Source organism: Saccopteryx bilineata, chromosome 3 (assembly GCF_036850765.1).
Source record: "Saccopteryx bilineata isolate mSacBil1 chromosome 3, mSacBil1_pri_phased_curated, whole genome shotgun sequence".
NCBI lineage: Eukaryota > Metazoa > Chordata > Mammalia > Chiroptera > Emballonuridae > Saccopteryx > Saccopteryx bilineata.
In genome coordinates, this window is record NC_089492.1 from 297,926,310 (window position 1) to 297,945,447 (window position 19,138).

The 19,138-nt window shown below is 41.0% G+C and overlaps 2 protein-coding genes across 2 annotated transcripts in view; one reads left to right on the plus strand and one right to left on the minus strand.

Annotated features, from left to right (window-relative positions):
- The window catches only part of LOC136331912 (zinc finger protein 420-like), a 320,698-nt gene that overhangs the window by 207,426 nt on the left and 94,134 nt on the right, over nucleotides 1-19,138 (plus strand).
- Nucleotides 1-19,138, minus strand: part of LOC136331895 (zinc finger protein 737-like) — a 122,511-nt gene that overhangs the window by 57,662 nt on the left and 45,711 nt on the right. The window lies entirely within an intron of this gene.

The window sequence follows — 19,138 nt, forward strand, 5'->3', positions numbered from 1 at the left end:
CATTCTCATAAGATTTCTATTCCTTTCAAGGTTATCCCTTGAGATAAAGAGAAGAATGTTGTGAGAACCATAGAAGCAATAGCAATTAATGCCTTTTGATATTATAGTTATTAAGCTATCATGCAGATGTATTCCATGTATCTTTAAGTAAAGGTTATGCTTGATGCTATGCCAATTTCTAAGTAAACAAGCTTTTTGAAATCTAGTGAATAAAAATAGGACACAGCGCAAATTCGGCACCATTTGCCTGAGCAAGTGGTGGTCCTTTGCTAGTCAACGATGATTTTGTCTACTGATCTCTCTCTCTCTGTGCCCCCTGACGTACAAAAACACTATGACCTGCTTAGAGCTTTTAAGACTGGCTTCCTTGGAATGTAGTGGCATAGAGAAATCAACTGGAAAATGTAGGTAATTTTGCAGAGATCACACAAAGTTTCATCTTGTTTAGTGTTATTTCATTTTTTTAATTGAAGAATAACAACATTATATCAAGGTTTTAAAAGTATTCTCAGCCATGGCTTGTTGCCTCAGTAGTAAAATATCTGCCCGGCATGTGAATGTCTAGGGTTTTATTATGACTCAGGACAGAAAGGAAAAGTGCCCATCAGCTTCTCAAGTCATTCACTATAAAACAGAAGTATCTTTAATGAATTTTCCATCACACCTGCTCTGACCTGCCTGACCATATTCAAAATGAATTCCTGAGTGTCTGCAGACTGTTTTCAATGATGACTCCACTGAACGTCACCTGAACCACATGAGGATGCAAAATATGAGCAGAGTTACTCTCATGGCTTTTCTATGTACACAGTCCACCATGAGACCTCTCACTGCAGCACAATTCTCTGCAGAGTACATTCCGCGGGGTCTACACAAATTGGTGAAATAACATTTTTCCTTTACTTTCATCCTGTCGTTTGATTTGGAGTAGGTCTCTTGTACACAGCATATGTATAGTTCTTCTCATATCCATTCAGGTACCCCATGACTTTTTTGTTTCCATTTTTCACTTTGCAAGAGACAGAGAGAGGGTCAGGTAGGGAAAAGCAAGATAGGAAAGGAAAAAGATGAAAGGCATCAATTCCTTATTGTGGCACCTTAGCTCATCAATTGCTTTCTCACATGTACCTTCACTGAGAAGGATACAGCAGAGCCAGTGACAACTTGAGCCCTTAGGCTGAATCCAGTGACATTGAGTGCCAACAAGCAACCCAAGGCTTAAGCCAGAGACGATGAGTTTCTATCCACTATCCTATGCTCAAGTTAGTGACCATGGGGTTTCAAACTTGGTTCCTCTATATGCAAGGCCAAAGCTTTTTCCAGTGCGTCATCACCTGGACAGGCCCCTGTGATTTTAATTAAAGCATTTCTTTTTTCCAAAGTGAGAGAAGGAGAAATAGGTAGACTGCCACATTCACCCTCACTGGAATTCACCTGGCAAACTCTCTGGGGCCGATGCTCTGCCCATCTGGGGCTATGCTCGCAAACAACCTATTTTTAGAGCCTGAGAAAGAGACTCCAAAAAAACATACTCAGTGCCTGGGACTAATGTGACCAAACCAACTGAGTCATGACTGAGGGAGTGTAAGAAACAAGTGATAGAAGAGAGGGGTAGGGGTGGAGAAGTAGACGGTTGCTTCTCCTGTATATCCTGACTGAGAATGTAATGTGGGACATCCACACACAGGGCCAGTGCTCTACAACTGAACCAGTTGACCAGGGTCTTTTTTTAAAATTTTTTTAATTTTATTTTTATTTATTCATTTTAGAGAGGAGAGAGAGAGACAGAGAGAGACAGAGAGGAGAAACAGGGGGGAGGAGCTGGAAGCATCAACTCCCATATGTGCGTTGACCAGGCAAGCCCAGGTTTTTGAACCAGCGACCTCAGCATTTCCAGGTCAACGCTTTATCCACTGCACCACCACAGGTCAGGCTGACCAGGGTCTTAATTGAAGCATTTCTTTTCATTTTAATTATTAAAAGTTATATAGTTTTTGGCACTTTTAAATATAGTATTACAATCATAGAAGGGGATTTTAACTTTCAATTGACATGAATGGCTAGATCTCCCAGAAAGAAAATCAACAAATAGCTCTCTAGTGACACATTATACAAGATAAATTTGCATTAATTGAAGTATTTCACCCCAAAACATAAATATATACATTCTAGACATAATGAAAACAGAATGTTCTCTAAGCCTAGAGACACAGTTTCATTTGTCTTCCTAATGACCACAAGAAAAACAAATAAATCAACTTATAAACAATGTGCATCAATACACTTCAACGTTCCACACTAGACTACCTGGAAACTGAACTCCCATCAAGCTGAAGCCCTGTAGTTTGTGTTATAACAAAGTAACCACAAAGACACTGTAGCTGGTAATGACTACAAGACACAAAACATCTTTAGATGCATATAAATATGAATACTACATATAGTGACTCTATAGGAAGCAGAAGAAAACCATATTCAATATGTACTTTCTATACGCTCTTTATTTTTAGGATGGGCATGTGCATAGGAACTTTTATTGAGCAGCTTAAACTGAAGCAGGGCAGGACACTGAAACAGCCAACAAACTTTGTTTTATTTTCAAACCTTCCTCCTAGAAATTCCTGGTAATGGTGACCATTACTTGAAATACACTCAAGGCACAACAGGTGTCAGTGGATCTACCTCTGGCCATGCAGTGAACATAGACAATAACCTTGCATCCAAACACTAAAGAAAATGGTTCGCCTGACAGTTCCTGGTCAAGTGGATAAGCAGCAACTTGGGATGGTGAGGTTTCAGTATCAAAATCTTGAGGTCACTGATTTGAGTGTGAGATCAACAAGATCCCAAGGTTCCCATGGTCATTGACTTGAGCAAGGGACCACTGCATCAGCTCTATCCTCAAAGGTCATGACACCTGTGAGAAACAATCAATGAGCAAGTAAAGTAACACAGCAACCTGTTGGTGCTTATCAACTCTTTCAAAAATAGAGTGATAAAAAATATTACGACCCAAAGGCTGCTACGATCTCCAAATTTCTCTAGAAAAAATGATCAACAGTTGGCTACAATCATAACTGAGAATCAAACCAGTTCAACTTGTCCTGGGTCCACTTCAGTAAGGCAGAAGGTAGTAATGTAAAACTTAGAAAATCTTCAGAACTCTGATAAAAATTGAAAGCAGGTAGATCACCTCAACACACAAATGCCATTTCATCCAAAAATCCATATTTATATTTGGAGAGTTCAGCATAAAATTATGAGTTGTGTGCTACATACTTTATGAAATATATAATGTAAAAATATTTATAGAATTCTGATGTGCCATTGCATTAGAAAGACTTCAAATTACAAAACAAAACCCCCAGTGCTAACATGCCCAGGGCAAGGAGAGAAAGAAGTGAGAAGCTGTGGCCACAGTGCTTCAGAGAAGAATGGCTGTGATGTCTGCAGCTGAGCATAAAAAGAAAGACTCTAAAAGAAACAGGAAGTGGAAAATAAACATAATTTCCGAATTTAGCCAGCTGTGCAGCCTGGGAACAGATGTCAGTGCTCCACATGAAGTGTTCATGTAAACTCGGCACCCTGGGTCTTAGTCATCTACCACCTGGTCCTACAGCATCATTGCCCCTGGGATTCAAGTCTCTTCATTATGAAGCACCTGTTAGAGTGACTGCATTGTCCTAAGTGTGTTCATTTAAATGGAAGAGGAACACAATGACAAGACATCACCTAGTGTTCAGATGAACAGATGGCAGAGACTAAGAAATGACTTGGTATGCTTTGCAGGACTCATGGTACAGAGTTGCAATTATTTATGGATGGATTAGAGAGGGGAAATTTATTATGATTATTAACAATTAAAAATAATCAAGTCAAGCCTGACCAGGTAGTGATGCAGTACATAAAGCATCAGATTGGGACATGGAGACCCAGCTTCAAAAACCCAAATTCACCAGCTTGACTGCAGGCTCATCCAGCTTAAGCATGTGATCATACACATGACCACTGGCATTACCCCAGAAATGGCTGGCTTAAAGCTCAAGGTCACTGACTTGGGCAAGGGGTCACTGGTTGAACTTTAGCCTCCTGGTAAAGGAACATATGAGAAAGAAATCAACAACTAAGGTACCACAAAAAAGAATGATTCTCATCTCTCTCCCTTTCTCTCTATTCCTCTGTCCTTCTCTTTGTATCTCTAGCCAAAAATAAATAAAAAATGGTTTTCAACTTATGCAACCAAAGTAGAATAAAGAAAAACTATCAACACAGTAAGCTACATAACATCACCTGATGAAGAAACATCAGCCTGGATTCTATAGTACTGTGGTACCTTGATACACAAGCACTTTAAATCATGAGCAATTTGAAAAACGAGCAGTCACATGTGGGATTTTTCGCTTTAGGTCACGAACAAATATTTGAATCATGAGTTTCCACCACCCTCCACTAGATAGCCTGTTGAACGTTCGGTTTTACAGGTTACACCCTCAGCGTGTACGAAAGTTCTGTAAGAATTCAGCAGGAAGGAGTCAGAGGTGGATGAAGGAATCAATACAAGTAAGATTAAAAAAATGTTGGGAAACTGGAAATAAATTAAAGTTTATTAAAAAGTCACACCCAGAAAAGCGTGCAACAAGTTGTGTGTTGGAGCTATATAACAACACTTCCTTCACACATTATCAAAATGTTCGGCATTGGAGGAAGAAACAAACTTCCATGGAAAGGTTTTTGTTGAAACGGCCTCTCAGTGAAAGCGAGAAAAGTATGGTGAAAAAGCCAAAAGTCAGTGAAGAAAATGATGATGATTAAGCAAAGTAAAAAGCAATAAAGTTACATATCATATGTAGCGTGTAAGTAAAATTTTGCAATCAAATGTAGCATTGAGTGTAAGTTGTGCTAAGTGATAGCACATGAAATGAGAATTTCCTCAGCAAGTCTCCTACCCCACGGCCAGCATCTGCACCTCACCTTGAAGGTAAATACACTTCATAAACCAGTTTATTTCTTTACATTCTCTCTTATTATGTGTGTATATGTGTGTGTATTAAGTACATTTTCTTATTTAAAAGCATATAAGAGAAGAAATTTCTGTGGTTTGGGGGGGCCATAATGGATTAATTACATTCCCATTAATTTAATAAAATTAGATTTGGCACTCAACTAAATTGAATCTCAAGATCAGCCGTGAAACAAAGTAAACTCGTGTGTCAATGTACCACTGTAATAGCTAATAAAACAACAGACTAAGGAAAAGTGAATAATGTGTATGTACAAATCTCACCAAGCAATGGAGGGACACATTACCACAATGTGAAGCTTCACACCATGTGCATCAACCAGGAAGAGTTCTCCGGAGACTCAAGAACCATACCTACATTTATAGAAAAATTTGGGCTGGACGTTATGACACAACAGTTCTTCATGCATGACTTCTAGGGAAAAAAAAGGTCACCACATTCTGAAATAATTAACTTAAGCTGGTAATCAAGCAGTAACATCCTCCCTGGCTTCAGGGAAACCTGTCTTCAGACCGTTCATCCTGATTTCAGGGGAAACTGCAGCAGAAAGTCTTATCCCACCCTGAGTAAATGTCAAAGTCTCTCTTGTAACCATTTTTTGTGACTTTTTTTTCATGTTCAATTGAGTTCTATTTTACACACATGTATACTTTTCCTCCATACTTGCAAGACATTGCTTACCAAAACAGAATAATTTTAAAACATTGATATGCTAATGTTATTCTCCAATGGAAAAATGGAATACACTAAACAAAATGAAACTTTCTGTGATCTCTGAAATTACCTGCATTTTACAGGTGATTTCTGAATGCCTCTACATTCTGCAGAAACCATTCTTAAAATCTGAGCAGTTCATCTACTCAACGTTTAATGACCAATGAAACAAGGAAGTACTATACTAGGCTTTATATTAAACAAAATAAGTAAAAAGAATAACTGCATTGTAACTTTCTATAACAAATATTTTTTTGTGACACAGTGTCAGAGAGAGGGACAGACAGGGAGAGATGAGAAGCATCAATTCTTTACTGCGGCATCCCAATTCATTGATTGCTTTCTCACATGTGACTTGACCGGGGGCTACAGCAGACCAAGTGACCCCTTGCTCAAGCCAGCGACCTTGGGCTGGTGAGCCTTGCTCAAACCAGATGAGTTCACTCTAAACCTGGTGACCTCGGGGTCTCAAACCTGAGTTCTCTGCATCCTAGTCTAATGCTTTATCCACTGCGCCACCTCCAGGTCAAGCAAAGATTTATGATTTTAAAGAAAAAACATTAAAAAAATACAAAGTCATTCACATTAGAATTCTAAAAGATGCCTATGTGGCTAGTAACTTATCAGCTTTTAAAAATTATATATTAATGCATAAGTTCCCTATTCTAGTGAAGATGTGCACAATTTTTATTTCTGTCCTTTTATTCCTACATTGCGTTGTCACGTTATTAATGAACACACTGTATTTTTGTGTATACAACCATGTAAATTTGTTTAAGTGGGCTTGGTCAGAAAACTGACATGTGAAACAATATATATAAGGTTAGAAGTTAAAAAGAGCTTCCTAATAGTAGACTAGAGTTTTTTGAATTAGTAAAACTCGTGAAGCAGAGCCCGGTAATATTGGAGGGTGAGCAGCACCTACACAGGAGATCACAAGGGAGACAAAAACAGACGTTTTAACTCACAAGTCCTGGAGGGAAAAGCCAGCATTACTGTAGTTCCTCACGGAGGCCATGGAAGAATGCCAAAAGAGCATAGCAGGACTCAGAGCCTTTAATTATCCATCTGCAGAATCCTCGTGATTTTCAGACTAAATTTATATTGTTAAAAATAAGCCAAAAGATTGAGGATTTGGTAAATTATGCAGATAACTTATCTAAGGGTGAAACATGGTGAAAGCCCTGAGGTGAGAAATTCTGTTCCTCACAGGGTGTTGAGTAAGGTTACCATACTGTGTAAAGCTTTCCCATGTTCTTTATGTCTCCTCCTCTTCTATCCAGTATAAGCAGATGTTGAGTAGGATATGGATAAGGACAAACTTTGGAACATGAATTACATCTGAAGGTTTAATTGTTTGATGCTCAATAAGACTTGAAGAAAGCTTAACTGTTATGCCAAATCTCTGACACTTTAAAGTTTGTCTGTATCATGAAGTTTGCAATGTTGAGCAAGTTTTGAGCACAGGTAAAAAACTTCATCATAGACTTTACATTTGCTAGTGCCTCCCTCATATGTATTCTCTTGTTAAGGAAGGTGAGGCCAGTCATTTAAGATTTTGCACACCTCCATATTCACAAGCCTTCTCTTGAAAATGAATTTTCTATTGTTTAATAAGATTCCACTGCCAAGAAAATAATTTCTTAAACTCCCTACAAATATGAGGTTTGCATTCAGTTTGAACTCTTTGGTGAAGAGTAAGCTTTCAGGACTGGTCAAAGGCTTTGCCACATTCTCTTTATTTGTAAAGCTTATATCCAGTATCAATTCTCTGATTATTAGTAAGGTAAGATGACATTCTAAAATCTTTGTCACAGACTCTACATTTGTATAGTTTCTCTCCCCTATGAATTCTAAGAGGCACGGTTAAGACAAGTTCTGGATAAAGGTTTAACCACATTCTAAACATTTATAAGACCTCTATTCAGTATGAATTCTCTGATGGTAAGTCTTGAGAAAAAGCTAAATGCTTTGCCACATTCTATAAAGTGTACGATTTGTCTCCTGTGTGATTTCTTTGATATTTAGTGAGAGTTGAAGGTTGAGTAAAAGCTCTTTTGGGGACCCCGCATTCCAGTCCCAAATCCCCACCCCATGGAAAGTGTGCTCTTCCTGGACCTCTTATTAAATGGGTTGAGGGTCTCAGAGGGGTGCAGCCCATTTCGGACAGAGGCAGGAAACCCCACAGCAGGGGGTGTCTCACGCCCGATGGCGGGGGGGGGGGGGCACGGGTGGGGCAGCCTCAGTTTCTCCTGGAAACCAACGCTGAGCGCCCACCTGGCAGCAAAAAGGGCGGGCTCAGAGCCTCTCACTGGGACTCCGCACTCACTGCTGGGGGCTCGGGAGCATGGCCCTCGACACCCGCAGAGACCCTCACGCTCCAGCGTGGAGGAATGGGGGGAGGGAAGACTGTCTCCAGGTCCCGCGTGATCTTCCTACAGCCACATCCGAATCGGTAACAACCTGCACGTGTGCACTGCCTCTAAATCCTGGAGGTTCAAAAGGGTGGCTGAGGGCTTCAACCAGTGGGTGGGGGACTTAATACTGACAAGTCAGGAGTGGAGACAGCAGTAAAATGGGAGGGGCCAAAAACGGTTATGTTCTGGCCTTTCCTCCTCCTTGTTCCCCACTGATTGCACCTATTTACTTGGTCATTGAATTTGACTAAGGGAATATTTAGTAAGGCTTAAATGTCATTACTCAAAAAATTTGTAAGATTTTTTTCTCCCAAAGCTCAGTTGGTTCGAGTGTCATCCTGATATAAGAAGGTTGCACTAATACCTGAGAGGGCACATTTAGGAAGCAAGCTATGAATGTAGAATTGAAGGGAATACAAATCCATGTTTTCTATAGGTCACCATCCCCACCTCGCTTTGATGACAATAAACACTGAGAAACATATTGATAATGCCCCAACGACCGAGTGTTGGGCAACACATATATTTTTTGTAAGATTTTTCTTAAGATATTTCTGATCAAGTTGCTCAGTGGGTTGACCATCCTCCCAATATGCCAACGTTGTGGGTTTGAAACTGGGTCAGGGCTTACAAGAATCCACCACTGAATGTATAATTAAATGGAACATCAAATGGATTTCTGTCTCTTTCTAAACATAATGAAACCTTTATATTCAAATCTCAATTAAAACAAAGACGTTCTTCGGATGATGCTTAATTTTTTTAGTAATACATAGCAGTGGTTCTCAACCTTTCTAATGCCGTGACCCTGCAGTACAGTTTCTCATGTTGCAGTGACCCCAAACCAAAAAATAATTTTGGTGGCCACTTCATAACTGTAATTTTGCTCCAGTTATGATTCGAAATGTAAATACCTGATATGCATTATGTATTTTCCAATGGCTTTAGGCGACCCCAAAGGGGTCACGACCCATGGGTTGAGAACCGCTGATATATAGAAATCTAGAATAAATCCATCACCTCACTCATTATATATTACTACTTTCCCCAGTGGGTATTCCAGATACTGTGTGAAAAGATTTTCTGCTGAAAGCCCTGACAAACTGATTATATTTGTAGTGTTTCTCTAAGTTGTATAACTGTGATGTTTGGTTATTAATGAAGAATTGGCCCAATCTGTGGTGGCAAAGTAGGTCAAGCATTGACCTGGTAACACTATGGTATGAAAGCTAGTTTGAAACCTTGAGCTTGCCTGGTCAAGGCACATATCAGAGTGGATGTTTCCTGCTTCTCCTTCCATTCTCTCTATCTATATCCTCTAAAACAGTGTTACCCAACCCCCAGGCCGTGGACCAGTACCGTTCCATGGGCCATTTGGTGCTGGTCCGCAAAGAAATAAATCACTTACATTATTTCCATTTTATTTATACTTGTCTGATGTTTTTATTTTTTTTAAATGACCAGATTCCCACTGTTACATCCATCTAAGACTCATTCTTGAGGCTTGTCTCGGTCACGTGATACATTTATCCAACCAACCCTAAAGGCCAGTCCGTGAAAATATTTTCTGACATTAAACCGGTCGTGGCCCAAAAAAGGTTGGGAACCACTGCTCTAAAATAAATAAAACCTGGAAAAAATGGATCAATACATTTCTATATTCATTGCAAAGGTTGGGTTTCATACTAAAAAAGATTCTCTCCTGTTGTGAAAACAAAAAATCATTTCTGAAAGATTTATAACATGATTATATGCTCACATTATTTGTAATAGTTTTAATGTCTGTGGTTCTTTCTGACAGAACTGAAAGTTCAATGGAATGCTTCTGTCAAATCATTTCATGTGTTGGTTCCTAAATATCTTTTTAAAACTATATAAGATTGGTAACATGCCGCGGACCAGCACAGCTTCCAAATAACGGTGCGGAATTAAGGAAACACACTTTGGCCTGACCAGGTGGTGGTGCAGTGGATAGAGCATCGGACTGGGATGTGGAAGGACCCAGGTTCGAGACCCCAAGGTCGCCAGCTTGAGCGCGGGCTCATCTGGCTTGAGCGAAAAGCTCACCAGCTTGGACCCAAGGTTGCTGGCTCCAGCAAGGGGTTACTCGGTCTGCTGAAGGCCCGCGGTCAAGGCACATATGAGAAAGCAATCAATGAACAACTAAGAAGTTGCAACGCGCAATGAAAAACTAATGATTGATGCTTCTCATCTCTCTCCGTTCCTGTCTGTCTGTCCCTGTCTATCTCTGCCTCTGTAAAAAAAAAATAAAATAAAATAAAATAAGGAAACACACTTTGTCAGAACAAAACCGATGGGACCGGGAGGACTCTTCAAACTGCCTGGCAGTATCTGAGTGCCTCACAGCCCCAGTTTGCTTTATTATATGGACCTATGCAAATCAAGGACCCTGATACAAAGTTGCACATCAAAGGCTAAGACAGGAACTCTCCCAAGGCAAAAACAGGATACATTAGTGAAATTTACAAACATCTGAAACAAACAGAGTCAGAGGAAGGGTATGTATATTGCTTCCTGCAACCCAAGGAAGGAAGTGGAATGGGTGCAAACACTCAGCATCAAAGCCAAATATGGAGATGGAGGGGGGAGAACTTAGCCTTTTGCTAAGCCTTGAATCTATAATGGCTTCCTGCCATTAACGGTCCACAACATATCCCCCTTTTCTTTTTAATTTGTGTGCTGAGATTTGCACTCATCTGATTTTCTAATTTGGAGGCAGATGGAAAAAATACAAAACAAACACAAAATTAGTATAGCCAATGCTAACAGATACCCAAAACAAGTATACCAATACATCACAGTGATCAAAGACTTTAAGCAAACTCTTTAAGCTAATACAGCAAGAATCTATAAAAGAGTAATGTCCTTAAAGTGTTCACCAAGTCCAAGTTGGCACCAACACCATTCCAAATCTCTGCAAATGCAACCCAACCCCAGTTCAGTCCATCAAAAACTGTCACAGGAGCAGGAGTCCAGGAAAAGTCCACTTTCAGGAGAAGTCCACATGGCACTGGAATTGCTGTCACACTTCCACACTCTGCAGCTAGTATCAAAGTCCCAATTACCGCTGCTTCCCAGCTGGCAATGACCCAGGTAGACTGGAAAAGCCATCTGCAGCACGCATGAAGATGGAGCTTCCGTTTTCTTTAAACTGGAAAGATGAACCCAGGGGTCCTATACTGGAGCTTTACAGTCATGGAGTGGTGAGGAGAACCTTGGGATACACTAAGCTGGGTGGCAGAGGTAAATTTGTAAGTTGGCAAAAAAAGGAAAAAAGGAGCTCTGAATTAGGAGTAGGTCCTAGCCTAAACTATGAGTGGGGCATTGAGGCAGGAGGAATAAAAGAAAGACTATATATTAATCAAAGCAGCAGAAAACAGGACTATCAATACCCACAACAGAGATCTTCGAGGGAAGAATAAAAAACCTGACTATTCAGGCAAGACATAGTTAAGTGGCCCTTGTGTAAATGAGACCAGTCTACTGGCTACTTGGAAGAAATACCCCAGGCTCGTCCACAGTGTCGTAGATGGGGCTGACGGCCCTGGGCACCTTTTACCCTTCAGTGTCAAATCCCAGTATTCTGGGCAAGGGTCACAGGTGGCTGGAGCAGGGCTGGAAGAGACTGAACCCTCCCTTAGAGGAGTGAGGGGGAAGCCTACCTTCCAGTGTGTCCCTTCTTCCTCACAGCAAAGGCATGTAAGCCTGGCAGGCTTTGGCTTAAATGACCATCCTTCCCACTATTGAAGCAGGGCCCTGATGAAGTTCCAGTTGGAGCGTTGGAGCCTCTGAGGGCGTATGCCAAGAGCTAGTATTTTACCTGATCTCCTTTGGGCTTTTTTGGCCTCTTGGTACCTTAAAAGCCATGCTCAGAAGATCTCGCTGAGGGGCTTGAGAGTTCCTATCTGCCTATATATCTGGAGCTATTCAGAAAAAAACAAAACAGTGTCATTAGCTGGAATCAAATAAAAGTAAAAAAAAAGGGTAGTAGTTTGCAGGACAAAAATTTGGGCATCTCTTGTACATCAGCATTCAAGATAAACTGTTTGAAGTAAAAAGCGTAACAGGGTAGACCTGTAGGAGTTCCAGAACATGACTCCCCCCCCTTTTCTTTACAATATTTTGACTTCTATTGCAAGAAATTCTTGACTTTGTTAACTTTTAACAAAAATAGAGTAAAAGCACCTCCAAACAACATTCCCACACTTATCAAAACACCCCCTTAACATTAATTAACAGGCACTTTAGAGAGTACATATCAAAACTGAAAAATCCCATTGTGATCTTCATTATTCTTCTACAGCAAAAAAAATCTTTACACCTTTATTATGTAAATCTATGCTGCTTCAAGCCTTTCACTTGCAGCCTGGAGCAGCCTGGCCAAACCAGCAAGTCTTTTGGATCCAAAATGAGTGTGCTTTACTTATTCCAAACAAAATCATATCCATGTAGGGAAATAAAATTATCCCCATTTGTTTTCAATATTAGAGCCAGCACTTCCAAAACTATCATCATCGTTACTTTTCATGTAAGGACTTAATTCAGGCCTTATAAACAAAAACACTTAGACATTAAACAAAGACTTCACATACAATCACACAAATCAAGAGTGAAACCCGGGGTTTTAGAGATTAAACTATGGCCTGCTTGATCTTAAGTAGGGCTACCTTAATAGGAATGTAATAAGGATATATACTAAACAGAGATCTCTCTCAAAAAATCTCAAGATGGCCGTATGAGATTTCTATTCAGCAATACCCAAATCAGGCCCCCCTTTCGCCCTCTTTTCAAGCAATGGATCAGGAAAATAAAATGATCTAAAACATTTAAAAAATTAGATAATAATTGAGAAAGGGAAGAGAGCATAGTAAGTCTTATGCAATTGCTCTTGTAAAGTGAGTCTCTCATCTAGAATCATGGTGTCTCACCAGTCATTCAGGGATCCACCGAGGAGCTTCAGCAGACCTTGGAAAAACACACACATATCCTCGGCCCCATAAGAGAACAGGGTCTGGCCCTTGCCAGATTCCTGTGAGTGGGTCCCTCCATCGCCCTTCAGGGAAGGCTTTCCCTGCAGGGTTCCAGAGTCTTTCTGCTGCTGAATGACCCTGTACATCAGTATTCAAAAAATTTAAAGTGAAAAGAGCATGACAAAGAAGATTTGCAGGAGTTTGAGGGTATAATTCCCCTTTTTTAATTTTTTCCAATTGGTTTTTAAGTGTTTGATGTGCACGCTCTACAATGCCTTGACCCTGGGGATTGTAAGGAATTCCCGTCCTTAGTCCAAAAGTCTGACAAAATGTAGTAAATGCTTTTCCTACATATGCAGGAGCGTTGTCAGTTTTAATCAGTTTAGGAAGTCCAATAATAGAAAATGCATACAAGCAATGAGCTATAACATGTTTAGCAGCCTCTCCTGTTCTGGCAGAGGCTACTATAAATCCAGAATAAGTATCTACTGTAACGTGGACAAAGGATTGTTTGCCAAATGAAGGTATATGAGTAACATCCATTTGCCAAAGTTGTCCCGGTAGGAGTCCTCGAGGGTTAATTCCAAACGAAGGGACAGATTGTAATATAGGGCACCTTGGACAAGATTTAACAATCTGCCGTGCTGCTTCCCGAGAAAGTTGAAACTATTTACGCAGGGCTGCAGCGTTCTGGTGATGGATAGTATGAGACTGAATTGCTTGATCTGTCATGGTTGCTCCAATCATTTTCTTTTGGGTAGCTTGATCAACAAGGGCATTCCCTTGCGCTAAAGCTCCAGGGAGCATGGAGTGAGCTCGAATATGTCCTATAAAACACGGAGCTGTATGTTGACATACAAGTATTTGAAGAAAGAGGAACTGCTGAAATAGTTCCTCATCAGCAGTTGTCCCTAAGATAGCAGTCTCTATAGTGGAAACAACCATAAGTAAATATCTGCTGTCTGTATATAAATTAAAGGAGGAGTATGGCAAATGCTGAAAAGCCATGATAATGGCATGTAATTCTACTCTTTGGGCTGATTTTAAGGTGACTGTTTCAGTATAAAGCTGTCCATTGATTATTAAGCCTGCTATTCCTGAGCTGGATCCGTCAGTAAAGATTGTAGGTGCTTCAGGAATGGGCTCATTAACAATTGTCTTAGGAAATATAAAGGTAGTAATTAATAAAAATTGAATTATTTTATCAGCTGGGTAGTGAGAATTAATTTGGCCTGTAAAATTTGCAAAAGCGATTTGCCATTTTGTGGAAGTTTCCCAGAGCCATTGTTGTTGATCCTTTGAAAAAGGAACAACAACAGTCTGTGGCTCAAAACCTATAAGCTGCAAGAGTCGCCTACGCCCCTTGATAATCAAGGAGGCAACAAGATCAAAATATGGAGATAAAACTTTCTTAGGAGTAACAGCTAAATGAATCCATTCAATAGGACCTGAAGCTTGCCACAATAGTCCTGTTGGAGTGTAACTTGAGGGACATATTAGTAGGGCAATTGATTCCTCAGGATTTATGCGTTTTAGTTGTGCTTGCTGCAAGGCCTTTTCTACAAGCTTTAAAGCTTGTTGTCCCGCAGGTGTAAGTAGCCGAGGAGAAGCTGGTTCAGCTGAGCCTCTAAGAATATCAAAAAGTGGCTTCAGTTCTCCAGTAGTTAATTTCAAGGAAGGTCTAAGCCAATTAATGTCTCCTAACAGTTTCTGGAAATCATTTAAAGTTTGCAAATGATCTGTCCTGATTTCTATTTTCTGTGGGTGAATTTGTTGTCCCTCAATAATTTGTCCTAAATAAGAAAAAGGTAAAGATTGCTGTACCTTTTCAGGAGCTATATAAAGTCCTGATTTTTTCAGAGAATATTCTAGTTGTTGCAAAATGGTCAACACAGTGTCTTTATCTGGATGAGCAATAAGAATATCATCCATATAATGAATTATGTATGCCTTAGGGTGTTGCCTTCGTACTGGAGAGATGGCTTGAGCAACATATTTTTGGCACAAGGTAGGACTATTAGCCATACCTTGAGGCAAAACTCTCCACTGGTATCGCTCCATGGGAGCCTGAAAATTAAGTGAAGGAACACTGAATGCAAAACGCTTGCAATCATGAGGGCTTAAAGGAATAGTAAAAAAGCAATCCTTCAAATCAACAACTATAAGGTGATAGTTCCATGGAATGGCAGTAGGAGAAGGAAGTCCTAGCTGGAGAGGACCCATAATTTCCATAGTCTTATTTATTGCTCTCAAATCTTGTAATAGTCTCCAGTTTCCTGATTTCTTTTTAATGACAAATATAGGCATATTCCATAGACTATTAGATGGTTCAATGTGCCCAAGCTGTAGCTGTTCCTGTACCAATTGAGCAGCTGCCCTAAGTTTCTCCTGAGAAAGGGGCCATTGGTCTACCCATATAGGATTATCTGATTTCCAAGTAATTGGGTCTGCACAGTGCATTATTGGGGCAGCAGGAGCTACCAAGGCCCCTATGCTAAATTTTGATATCCTAATCCATGCCTTCTGGTATTGGGTGCCACTTCTATGGGGGTGAGAATTCCTCGCTGTTCTTTCCCTAGACCCTTAGTGGGCAAAAATCCCTGATCAAGCATTTGAGTGCTAACTAAACTATTAGGACTGACAAGCAATGCCCCCATATTTTTCAAAACATCTCTACCCCACAAATTAACTGGCAATCCAGGGAGCACATAAGGCTGAAAAAATTCAGAATGACCTTCTTTATCTTCCCATTGTAAAAAACTAGAACTTTGTTGAGGGGATTTACTCTGCCCTATACCTTGTAATTCTGTGGCTGCTGCATGAGTGGGCCAGGAAGGAGGCCAATGTAGCTTAGCAATAACAGATACATCAGCCCCAGTATCTAAAAGCCCTTTAAATTTATGCCCTTGTATTGTTAGTTCCATTTCAGGGCGTTCCTGACCTATTTTTTGAATCCAATAGGCAGTATCAGTGGAACCAAATCTTTGATTCTCTCAAGGTCCCTTTAGCGGGGTTTGGCCTTGTCTTAAAAGAGGTAAAAGGATTAATTGAGCAATTTTCATATCAGGGGAGATAGTGACTATATTCCTCAAAGTGTGAGCCATTACTTTAATTTCCCCTGTATAATCAGAGTCTATCACTCCAGGAAGAACAAAGAATTCCCTCATAGTTAAACTACTTTTGCCTAACAAGATTCCTACTGTGTTACTGGGAAGTGGCCCAAAAATTCCAGTGGGTATGGCTTGAGGTCCCATCTCTGGAGTCAATACGAATTGGGAGGTGGGACTGAGGTCCAGTCCTGTACTGCCTGTTGTTGCCTGGAATAGTTGGGCAATGTTTGGCCTGCTGAAATCTGAATTTGCTGAGGAAACACTGACATTGCCCCTATTGTTTGATGGGGCCGGGGAGGGCCCCATTGTCCGTTTCCCTGCCCTGCAGTAGTACATTTAGGCCTCCCCTTATTCTTCCAATGTTTCCCTTGTCTACAAAGTGGGCAGAGGTCCGGAGCCTTAAGGGCTGGCTGTCCTTGAGGGAGAGGCCGAGACCAATATCCGGGGAAAGCAGGGCAGTTTTTAGCAAAATGCCCCAAACCCCCGCATTGAAAACAGTTTCCACAGGCAAAAGTACTTCCCTGACCTTCCTTCCTTCGCTTGTTCTGTCCTTTATCAAAGTTTTGTCCTGGAAATCTTGCCTTATTACCTGTGGTAAAGGCAAGACCTTGCATGTATGAAGGCCCAACATCGGCGCATATTCTAATATAATCCTCTATATCTCCCTTCTTGCGGTGAGGCCGAAGTGCAGCCTGACAAGCAGAATTAGCATTTTCATAGGCTAGTTGTTTTATTAAAACCTTTCCCACATTTTTATCCCCTACTATTCTTTCAACTGCTTGAATTAGCCGTGAGACAAAGTCTTGAAATCGCTCGTCTGCACCCTGCCTAATTTTACCAAATTCTTCTGGTTTGGTCCCTGGAATAGGCAGGCATTTCCATGCCTGTGTGGCTAGCTGATTAATTATATCATAAATAGCTGGTCGATACTCTAATTGAGTTGCCATATGGGCATACTGTCCTTCTCCAGTTAACATATCTACAGTAACAGCAACCTCCTCTTGCTGATTTTTCTCATCCAGCTCTATAGCCTTTTCATGAAAGTTTGACTTCCACAACAAATAATCACCCCCAGAGAGACAAGCATGAGCAATTGCCTTCCAGTCATTTGGGGGAAGAGCCTTTGCACTAATGGTATCTAATAAACCAAGTGTAAAAGGGGCAGTAGGCCCATACTGAGCACAAGCAAGTTTAAGCTCTTTCAGAGTTTTAAAAGGTACAGGTTCATGTTCTTGCACTAGTCTCCCTGTATCATCCTGTCTTTCCACAATAGGAAAACAGGCAAAGCCATCTATTGTTTCCCCTATATTTCGAGCCTGGTCTATAGATTGTTGGAGAGGAGATTTCCCAGATTTTGAGCTATAGACTATGGAATCAGCCCGATAAGGGAACGGAGGAGCAGAGGGTTGAATGTAGGAAGGAGCTGAGGGCAGCGGAGGCCCCACAGCTAAGGCAGCCATAGCCACGGATTTTTCATCCCCCCTGTCATCCTCAGACTTCAAGTTATCCTCATATTCACATCCCTCTGTTTCCGGCTTACCCTGATACTCTTCAGACAATGATTTGTCTTCATATGGAAACATTTTTACAAAAAGGTCCCTTACTTTTGACCCTATCTGTCCCATATTCTTTTACTCCCAACTACACTTTCCCCAAAAACTTTCTTTACTCACTGTGCGCACTTCACTTTGGGGAGTTCCGTCACCTTCCTTCAGTTTTAGTTTCCTCGTACTCAAGTCGTCTGTTCGGGCGCCACTTGCCGCGGACCAGCGCAGCTTCCAAATAACGGTGCGGAATTAAGGAAACACACTTTGTCAGAATAAAACCGATGGGACCGGGAGGACTCTTCAAACTGCCTGGCAGTATCTGAGTGCCTCACAGCCCCAGTTCGCTTTATTATATGGACCTATGCAAATCAAGGACCCTGATACAAAGCTGCACATCAAAGGCTAAGACAGGAACTCTCCCAAGGCAAAAACAGGATACATTAGTGAAATTTACAAACATCTGAAACAAACAGAGTCAGAGGAAGGGTATGTATATTGCTTCCTGCAACCCAAGGAAGGAAGTGGAATGGGTGCAAACACTCAGCATCAAAGCCAAATATGGAGATGGAGGGGGGAGAACTTAGCCTTTTGCTAAGCCTTGAATCTATAATGGCTTCCTGCCATTAACGGTCCACAACAGTAACAGATTTGAGGATCTGTATAATGCAGATAATAGAGACCATACAGTACTGTATAGGGCTAACCAGGCAGTGGTGCAGTGGATACAGCGTCGGCCTGGGACCTGGAGGACCCAGGTTCGAAACCACAAGCCACCTTGAGCACGGGCTCATCTGATTTAAGCATGGCTCACCAGGTTGAGCCCGAGGACCCTAGGTTGAGCAAAGGGTCACTCAGCCTGCTGTAGCACCTGGCTAAGGTACATATGAGAAAGCAATCACAGAATCTATGCTAGTCATCTTTCCCTTCCTATCTATCCCTCTGTCATGAAAAAGAAACTTTCATACAGTACTGTGTTGTATTTCAGTCAGACATAGTGGCACAAGACATTCAGTAGATACACTCGATGAAAAGCAGAAACCACAAGATGAACCAAAACCTCGATGTTAGAATGTTTCAAAAGGAAAGTTTATTTTAAAAGTGCCTTGAAGCAAGCAGGCTGAGACTAGCAAAGGGAGTCAGACCCAAGGTGTGGGGGGCAGCATTAGATATAGGGGTTACAGCTGACACTTGCTGGAATGGGGTTGCCTGCACCTTGATGTACTCAAATCAGCATATCACGGTTTGTGGCCTGGTCACTGACCTGACAATGAGCAGGAGAGAAATTCTGTTGCAGAAACACAAGTTCATTGTGAGGTAGTACAGGTTAATGAGAGTGGT